General features: G+C 40.1%; 1 non-coding gene across 1 annotated transcript; it reads left to right on the top strand.

Annotated features, from left to right (window-relative positions):
* Positions 1-8,065: 8,065 nt before the first annotated feature.
* On the top strand, positions 8,066-8,172 carry LOC127089154 (small nucleolar RNA R71). The gene has a single exon (XR_007790926.1). It is a non-coding gene; the product is annotated as a small nucleolar RNA R71 (small nucleolar RNA).
* The last annotated feature ends 2,352 nt before the right edge of the window (positions 8,173-10,524 follow it).

Below are 10,524 nucleotides of genomic sequence, written 5' to 3'. Positions count from 1 at the left end.
TAATTTGAAAATGTACCAAATGCGATAATATAAAATAAGTCTGGGAAATGCGAAAAATAATATAAGCATAAATAAGAAGAGGTAAACGAAACGGTAAGCTTAAACAGCAGGGGGCTCCTCTGCCTGACTGGATCCACGAAGTACGGCTATCTCCTGACGAAGCTCTGCTATCTCTTGGTACAAAAGCCTCAGTAGCATGTGTAAGATCGGATACCTCAATCTATAAATTAAGGTCAACCACCTCCTGCCTAAGCTTGGCAGTCTCTCTGCGACACTCGGCAATCTGCATGCGGACATCTGAGGGCTGTAAAGATAACTTATTAGAGAGCAGAGTGTCCCTGGGTGAAAGCGGCGTAGGAGTATAATCAGCAACAGGAGGGGATCTAGGCTCCTCAACAGTCTCTCCATGACCTTCCAAAGCATCACTCCAGTTAGCTAGGTCATGAACATTGGTCATCATCGGGTCTGGCAGTGTAAAGTAGTGTATCGTCTCGCTATCAATCAACAATCTGAACTGTCTGGGATTGAATGAGACTCTCCTCATCAATCCTCTGTCCAAGCAGAAATCAATATCCATATTAGTATAGCCACAGAAAGTCCTGAGATGGAGCATCTTGCGGGACAGGCCTAAGGCAGTGGCAATCTGCGTGACAATCCCTCCTACATGAATAATTCCCTCGGATGATTTGGCAACACTGCTAAGGCCACACAACAGAAAATTCCCACATGCCACAAGGCGTGACTGGGATGCACAGAATAACAAAAATGTCTCCTTCTCACTCAGCAGAGTCTCAGCATCTGGTCTTCCAAGAAAAGAGTGCGCCAGTATCATATGGAAATACCTAATAGCAGGGTTGTGGATAACCTGGGACAACTGAGTGGAAGGATCTTGACTCCCTCCACTAGAGATATCGCTCCAAAATTTCTCCACTTCTCTACTCAGAAAGTATCCCATCGGTGTCTCAGGGATAGTGTCGGGGGTTGTCTGAAAACCTAACAAGTCACCGAACTCCTTCTGGATGAAAGAGTACTCAGTCCCGAATAACCTGAAAACAACATGTCATTCTGGTCCGGAGTCAGGATCATAAGCAAACGAGCTAAGGAACTCCAAAGTCAGGTTCCTATAGGTGTTATTCAAGTCATCAGCAAATTCATCCCATTGGAGTTGGTGGCACAGGAATCTGATGCTTGGCTCAATGCCTAGGGCGTCCATGCAATCCTGGTCCGGATAGCGTGTAGGTGCCATATGGAGCTGGTAGAGAACTATGTAACTCTCCCTCTGGGCGTCATCTCTGAAAACCACGTGCATGTCATCAAAGTTCTGCATCCTACAAAGGTTAGGGAAAAGGATCCTAAAAACACAAACATTGCAAATGATATTTAGTCCTGACGAGAATATGATTAAAAATAAAATAAAGTAAATAAATGCAGAAAAAGTAAAATAAGATAAGAAAATCGTGGGTTGCCTCCCAAGCAGTGCTTGTTTAACGTCGTTAGCTTGACGATCAGAACTTATACATCTGTCGTAGGAATTGGTGGATCTATCAGAGTGTGGCTGGAGTAGTCTGTTGAAGTGTCTCCTCCTTCATAGGGCTTCAGTCTTTGCCCGTTTACAATGAATGGACTATAGGTTTCGTTCTTGATTTCTACAGCTCCGGATCTCAGAATCTTAGATACTTTGAAAGGGCCAGTCCATCTTGAACGCAGCTTCCCAGGGAAGAGTCGTAACCTAGAATTGAATAGGAGAACAGGGTCGCCTATATTGAAATCTTTTTTCACAATTCTTTTGTCATGCCATGCTTTGGTTCTCTCTTTGTATATTATGGCATTCTCGTAGGCAGATTGCCTGAGTTCTTCCAGTTTGTGGATGTCAAGGATACGTTTTTCGCCAGCGGTCAAGTAATCCAAATTCAAAGTTTTAATGGCCCAATAGGCCTTATGCTCTAATTCAAAAGATAAATGACAGGATTTTCCATAGACTAGTTGGTAGGGAGTTGTTCCTATAGGGGTTTTGAAAGCGGTTTTGTAGGCCCATAATGCTTCTTGGAGCTTCTGAGACCAGTCTTTTCTAGATATAGAAACAATTTTTTATAGAATTTGTTTTATCTCCCTATTGGATACTTCTACTTGGCCACTGGTCTGTGGGTGGTATGGTGTTGCTACTCTATGCATAACTCCATATTTGCTTAAAAGTTTATCAAATATTCTCGATATGAAGTGCGATCCTCCATCGCTTATGACTAAACGGGGTGTTCCAAATTTGGGGAATATATAGTTTTTAAATAACTTGATCACCACTCTAGTGTTGTTTGTGGGTGCAGCTATAGCTTCAATCCACTTAGACACGTAGTCCACAGCTACTAAGATATACTTGTTTCCTAAGGATGGTGGGAAAGTGTCGCAACCTGAAAAATATAGTGCGCGAAAAAACAACCGGCGAAAGAAAATGACAGAAGAGTCGCCACCGTGCGTTATTCATCCCAAAGGAGGGAAAGGAAACGCTCGAAGTAAACCTGAAAAAGGAAAGAACAAGACGGGGTCTCGCAACCAAATCTTGGGTTCAGGAGTTGGTTATGCGAAGGGAAGGTATTAGCACCCCTACGCATCCATAGTACTCTACGGGATCCACTTTTGTGGTTTTTGTCTAAAGGGTGTGGGTTTACCTAATGTGTTTATTTACTAAAAAGGTTTAAGAGAAATGACTCGCGCGGATGTCGCATCCACTGCATACGTATCTCATCTGAATATGAGAATCAGAGTCTTCGTAGCTCGGCTGACCTATGGGTTGGGGGATGTGTGCTCGCTAAGACATCGCGTCTTATGCCTACGTATCTCATCTGGAATGAGAATCAGAGCAAGCCGTAGTTCGGCTAACTACGGGGTTGTGGATTGGGTTTTGGACGAACGACGTTACTACGCAATCTACCGGATGCTCGACCTTTGGAGACTTACTCACCTGTAGTAGAAGGAGTAAACGTGTGTTATGGAGAAGAAAAATCAATGAAGGGTTTGTTTGCATTGTAGGAACGCGCATGCAAAAGGGTAATGAGGATAAGACCTCATAGCTCTTAACCCTGGACAAAGGAACCTGCATAAAGTAAACACAAAAACATTGCCTCCTATTGAGGTCTTCCAGCTAGGAAAGCAGTAAAATGCGGGAAAAATGTAAAAGTACCACGCGGATAAAGATCTGAAGTAACAACAATTAGAGGAATGGGAAACCCTGAGATCCTTCCAAGCTAACATCATCAATGAAAGTGGGTCAGTACAGGTAATCGGAATGAACCTCCAGGGGTTATCCCACAAATAAAGTGGGAAACCACGCAAGTTATCCCTGCAAAAGTCATGTGCCTTCACAAAAACTCAACAAAAGGGTTAGTGAAACAAGATAGGGTAACCAAGAGTTGCCCCCAAATCAAAATGTAACCACATGAATAATTCCATCAAAATTCACAAAAAGCTCACAAAAAGCAACCAAGGGTAGGAGGCCTAAACCTCTTGTCAAACACATGCATCAAAAGGGTATCAAATTCACCCATAATACCTCATACATTTAGAGCATTCAAATTAAAGGCATAAAGATGATGGATATAGGGCAAACCTGATTGGAGAGCTTGATTGAAATTGAGTTGCACCCGTGAGGTTTACAAAACAATCTTTAGGGTTTATGTGAGGCAAAGGTGATTCTGTGCAGTTGAGTTCCCTTCAGGGTTTGGAGGCTGCTCTGAACTCTGTTAGTTCTTCTCTCACTATCTTTTTCCTCAGGGTTTTGTTCCAAGGAAACCTCAGAGTATTTTTGCTTCTCTACTGAAACTTCAGTATTTATAGACTGATTTCCATGGCTTTGTGGGCTCAAATGAGAGAGACCCAAGTCCAAAAAAAATTTTGTTATATTTTATTTATTTATTTATTATTATTTTTATTTATTTATTTATTTATTTATTTATTTTTTTGCTTTTTTGTTTTTTTTTTCGTTTTTTTTTTCTTTTCGTTTTTTTTTAAGCTTCTTGGATCTGATTCTGATTGACATGATGAAATGCAATGTATCTAATGTTAAATGATCTAAAAATGAATGCATGCATGAGGTGTAAAGCGTATGCTTCTAGGAAAAATGAAGGGTAAATTTTGGGGTATTACAGAAAGGTCCCATGAAATCTATACCCCAAACGTCGAAGAGTTCTACTTCTTGAATGTTTCCTAGAGGCATTTCGTCATGTCTTGAAATATTTCCCGTGCGTTGGCATCTATCAGATTTGACAATGCAAGCATGGACATCGCGCCACATGGTAGGCCAGAACAGGTCAGCTTGAAGAATCTTGGCGTATGTCTTAGAGGTGCTCGCATGTCCACCATAGGGTGCAGAGTGACAATGCTCAATAATACTTTTTACCTCCTCTTCTAGAACGCAACGGCGAAAAATGCCGTCTTTACCGCTTTTGAAAAGGAGCAGTTCGTCCCAATAAAAGTTTCTTACATTGTTAAATAACTTCTTCTTCCGGTGGTAGTCAAGATCAGGGGGTATGATATCAGCAGCTAGATAATTAACAAAGTCTGCATACCATGGCACGTTACTTACAGCTAAGGATTTTTGGAAGTGTTCATGAGGGCCTAGGCTATCGTCTTCAATGGCTTCTAGTTTAGCTATTAGTCTATCATAGGCAAAATCATCATTTATGGGTACGAAGTCTAGTTTCAGGTGTTCTAGTCTAGAAAGGTGATCAGCTACTACATTTTCAGTTCCTTTTTATCTCGGATATCTAAATCAAACTCTTGTAGTAACATAATCCATCGGAGTAACCTGGGCTTGGCATCTTTTTTATTTAATAGGTAACAAATGGCAGGATGATCGGTGTAAACTATAATTTTGGCTCCTACTAGATAAGATCTGAATTTGTCTATAGCAAAAACTACAGCTAGTAGTTCCTTTTCAATTGTTGCGTAGTTAAGTTGGGCGGCGTCTAGGGTTCTACTGGCATAATAAATCCATTGTAATTGTTTTTATTTCCTTTGTCCTAGAACGGATCCAACGGCATAATCACTAGCGTCACACATTATCTCAAAAGGTTCTGACCAATCAGGGGGTTGCATAATGGGTGCTGAAATCAACGCTTGCTTTAAAAGATTAAATGCTTCATTACATTTTTCATCGAAAATGAATTCAGCATCTTTCATTAAAAGGCCAGTTAAAGGTTTAATTATTTTAGAGAATTCTTTGATAAAACGCCGGTAAAATCCAGCATGTCCAAGGAAACTTCGAACTTCTCTGATAGTTTTGGGTGGTTTTAGATTCTCTATGACTTCTATTTTAGCTCTATCTACCTCAATACCTTTTTCAGAAACTATATGTCCTAAAACAATCCCTTCGGTGACCATGAAATGACACTTTTCCCAGTTTAGCACAAGGTTCACCTCCACGCATCTCTCCAGGATTTTCTCAAGGTTAGCAAGACAATTTTGGAAATCAAGTCCGCAAACCGAGAAATCATCCATAAATACCTCCATGATACTATCTAGGTAATCTACAAAGATTGACATCATGCAGCATTGGAAAGTAGCTGGGGCATTACAGAGTCCAAATGGCATTCGTCTGTAGGCAAAAGTTCTATAAGGGCATGTAAAGGTAGTTTTCTCTTGATCTTCGAGGTGGATAGGTATTTGGAAGAATCCAGAGTATCCATCTAGATAGCAAAAGTAAGAGTGTCTGGCTAGACGCTCCAACATCTGGTCTATAAATGGTAAAGGGAAATTATCCTTCCTGGTTGCTTTATTTAACTTTTTGTAGTCTATGCACATCAGCCATCCTCCTTCTATCCATTTTGCTATATGTTCGCCTTTATCGTTTTGCACTACTGTGATGCCTCCCTTTTTAGGTACTACATGCACAGGGCTCACCCACTTACTATTCGAGATCTGATAGATTATACCTGCCTCAAGTAACTTAAGAACTTCTCTTTTAACAACATCACTTATTATAGGGTTTATTCTTCTCTGATGTTCTCTAGAGGGCTTTGAATCTTCTTCGAGCAAAATCCGATGCATGCATACGGATGGGCTTATACCTTTCAGATCAGAGATATTATATCCTAAGGATGAGGGATGTCTTTGTAAAACATCTAAGAGTTGGTCTGTTTCCTCTTGGCTCAAGGTAGCACTGACTATAACTGGACGGTTCATCTCTTCATCAAGAAACTCATATCTCAGGTTCTTAGGCAGTTCCTTAAGTTCTAAGGTTGGTTTCTTAGGGCATGGCATAGGATCTGGGGTAAGGGATAAACATTCGTAAAGGTTATCATCAATGTAGGGCTTCCTAAAGTTATCATCTTCCAGTATGAGAGTTGATGGCAACTTAATTGTTTTTATGATTTCTTCTTGTTCTATTTCCCTAACGCATTCATCAATGATATATATGGCATAACATGTGTCTCCCATCACAGGTGCCATAAGAAATTTTGAAAGTATAATTTCTATCTTCTCGTCACCTACCTCAAAGGTCAACTTTCATCTCTTGACATCTATTATGGCTCTTGCAGTTGATAAGAATGGTCTACCTAGAAGGATTGGTATATCATCATCCTCTTTAATGTCCATGACAACAAAATCAGTAGGGATAAATAATTGACCTATCCTAACAGGGATATCTTCTAATATGCCTATCGGATACTTAACAGATCTATCGGCTAATTGAAGTGACGTCTTAGTAGGTTGTAATTCTCCTAAGTTTAACCTCTTACAAACTGCTAAAGGCATTAAGCTCACACTAGCTCCTAAGTCTAGAAAAGCTTTTTCGATGACATGACTTCCCAAAATACAAGGAATGGAGAAATTTCCAGGATCTTTATCTTTTTTGGCTAACTTATTCTCGAAAATAAAATTGCATTCCAAGGGCTTCGGATCGTCGAGTCTACGTTTGTTGGTAAGGATGTCTTTGAGAAACTTTGCATAAGAAGGTATTTGGGTGATGGCTTCTGGGAAAGGGATTTCTACGTGAAGTTTTTCTATAACCTTAATGAATTTCTGATATTGGTTATTGATCTAGGTCTGTTTGAGTCTTTGCGGATATGGTATCGGTGGTTTGTATGGTGGGGGTGGTACATAAGTTTTGTCTTTAGGTTCTTCTCCTTTTTCTTTGCCTTCCTGTTTTTCAGATTCCTCTGGTTCCTTCACTTCGTCCGTGGGTTCGGTATATTCCTTAGAAGTTTTGGGTTCATTCAATCTTGGGTTAAATGGCTCATCATAAGTGGTCCCACTTTGTAGGGTAATGGCATTGGCTTATCCTCTTGGATTCTATTGAGGTTGTTCAGGGAACTGTCCTCTAGGTGTAGTCTAGGGGGCTTGGTTTAAGGCTACCTGAGAGATATGGGTTTCAAGCATCTTATTTTGAGTAACTATTTGGTCAACCTTGGTTCCTAACTGGGTAATCAGTTCGTTAACGTGAATGTTCTGGTTCATGAACTCTTTCTTTTGTTGGGTTTGAGCGGTGATAAAATTTTCCATAATTTTCTCAAGGCTCGGCTTTGGTGGCACTGGTTGCATAGGTTGATTTGGTCTTGGGGCTTGGTAACCTGGTTGTCTCGGAGGTGCAGTATTTTGGATAGGGTTATTGTTCTTATAGGAGAAGTTCGGGTGATTCCTCCATCCAGGGTTGTAGGTATTCGAATATGGGTTCCCTTGGGCGTAGTTCACTTGCTCAGAGTTGGTTTCGTTTAAGAGACTGCATTCTGCAGATTGGTGTCCTTTGGTTCCGCATATCTCACAATCCGACAAAACTGCAGCTGCAGTATTCGGGTTTATACACATATGCTCAACCTTGAGGGCTAACGCGTCCATTTTAGCTTGCATCATGTCTATAGAGCTTAACTCATGTACTCCTCCCTGGGCTTCCTTCTTCTCAATTGTCGCTCGTTCAACTCCCCATGATTGATGGTTTTGAGCCATATCTTCGATAAGGACACTAGCTTCAGGGTAAGGTTTGATCATCAGTGTGCCACCTGCGGCAGCGTCGATGGTCATCTTAGTGTTATAGTGAAGTCCATTATATAAGGTCTGAATGATTAACTAGTTTTCTAAACCATGATGTGGGCATGCTCTTAACAGCTCTTTATATCTCTCCCAAGCTTCGAACAACGATTCTCCTTGACTCTGGGTAAATCTGGTTATTTGGTTTCGAAGAACGGCGGTCTTACTTGGGGGAAAGTATCTAGCAAGGAATACTTTTCTAAGGTTTTCCCAAGTTGTTATGGAATTGGGTGGAAGGGAATCTAACCATGCTAGGGCTTTATCTCTGAGGGAAAAAGGGAATAATCTTAAACGGATTGCCTCAGGAGAAGCTCCATTGGATTTAAAAGTGTCTGCTAATTGGAGAAAGATTTTTAAATGTTGGTTCTGGTTCTAAGTAGCAAGACCTGCGAATTGTCTCTGTTGCAACAGGGTGGGTTTAAGTTCGAAATTATTAGTTGGGATGGTTGGGTTTACTATACTAGAACTAGGTTCTTCGTTGGATGGTTGGGCGAAATCCTTAAGAGGTCTTTCATTTTGATCTTCGGCCATAGCTCTCCTAATACTATGGAAAAATAAATGTGTGCGAGCGTAACGTTCAGGTTCCGCCAGAGGATCTACTAAGCTTCCAGTGCTACGAGTCCTTCGCATTGACCGACAGGTAACAACCTAAGTCAAAACGATATAACAACAGGGTACGAAATTTGACGAAATTGGTCCCCGGCACCGGCGCCAAAAACTTGATGCATGTTTTTCGCAAGTATACGAACACGTCAGAGTAATATAAAAGATTGTCGAATCCATAGAGACCAAATGTCAATCTATCGTTATCTATTGTTACGGTGTTTATCTAAGGTAATCGAAACAGGGTTTTTAAGAGTGCACAATGAAAAATAAAGTATTAAATTAAATTCAATTAATAAAGACAGGTTCGAATGTAATTCACATAATCAATTAATAATCAAAGTACTTGCTAATAGAATTACTTATGGACAGCGTTTCCTACTTTGGAAAGAACCAATTTAATGGGAACTGTCGCTTTCGCGTATTCGGAACCAAGTTGTACTCCCTAATCAAACCCTCTTATTGTCACTAATAAAAAGGCGCGCATTGCGTTAGAGTAGTAAACCTATTTTTAAGAAATATAGTGTCTTGACTAAGTTGAAAAGTATTTTGACCTAGATTTCTTTAACCAAAAGAGGTTCTCACGAACCAGACTCTAAACTTATAAACGCGTCCGAAAGTAGTTTTAAAATCACTTTTCTTTTTAAGTTAAAAACTCCTAATGAACTAAACAAAGCGCTTTCGCTGTATTTGAAATAGTTAAAAACAACTAAGTTTAAACAGACGTCGGACGACTTTCGATCTTACCCAACGGAAATTAAGCGCGGGAAAACTTAAGTTGAAAGTCAAAATAGCCCTTAAGTGTTTCTACGAACAATTGTACGGATTATCGATTCAATTACGATCCTTACATTCTAACCTTTATAGGTTTAGCCAGACATGGTAAAGTAAAAATGCATTTTAATAAAAACGGATAAATAAAAGACTTTAAAAAAAAGGTAATAAGTGTGAGTGCAGGAAAGTAAATAAAAGTAGTGTGGTGCAAGAAATAAAGGAAAGTAGTTCAGTGCGAGAAATAAACAAAGTAAAGTGCGAGTGCAGGAAAGTAAATAAAATAAAGGCAGTGCGGGAAAATAAACAAAATAAAGGCAGTGCGGGAAAATAAAGTAGACAAAGGTAAAGCAATAAAACCTGCTCCAATCGGAGGGTTGAATAAAGTGAGAAACAGAAATGAAAATGGCGGCAGGATTAAACTTCCTTCCAAAGTGCTCCAAACTTGATTACAGACTCGATTACACAGTGTGGCAACACTCTAATGTGAAGCGATTACCACTTTTACACAATACTGATATATGCCTAGTTGTAACTAAGTTTGGATGATGAAACAAATGAAATCAATGCTCTATTTATAGGCAAGAAAAAAACATGGAGATTACAAGGATGCCCTTAAGTTGGAAAATGGGCAGGAACCATTTTGTTCTTGTGGCGCCCGCCACAACATCATGGCGCCCGCCACAGGAGGAAATTGCAGCGCCCAAATGGAGATCGTGGGAGGTGTGGCAGTTGAGAAGAGGTTGAGACTGGGACACGTCATGGCTGGACCCATGGCGCCCGCCACAGTGGGAGCCACAAGTGTAAAATCCTGATTTTATGGCTTTTTAGCTCATTTTCGCTCCTTTTCTCGATCGGGGCTCCGATTGGATTGAAAACCTGAAAACAAAGAAAAACATAGTAATAACATAACAAAATAACAATAAAACAACTAAAATGCATGCGAAATCGGAGTCAAAAATACGGTGAATTTCAGTGTCATCAGGACAATGATAGTTCCTTTAATACAAGAGATACAATTCCATAATTACAATCTATTAAAGTAAGTAGGACTAACATACATCCCTGTAAGAATCCAAGACTCATTTCCATGAGCTAATTTAACCGTAAAAGTATCCTTGTAAACATCCAATA

The sequence above is a fragment of the Lathyrus oleraceus genome, chromosome 5 (genome assembly GCF_024323335.1).
Source record: "Lathyrus oleraceus cultivar Zhongwan6 chromosome 5, CAAS_Psat_ZW6_1.0, whole genome shotgun sequence".
Classification (NCBI taxonomy): domain Eukaryota; kingdom Viridiplantae; phylum Streptophyta; class Magnoliopsida; order Fabales; family Fabaceae; genus Lathyrus; species Lathyrus oleraceus.
The sequence above is the reverse complement of the archived record's forward strand: the minus strand, read 5'-3'. Positions and strand labels throughout refer to the sequence as shown.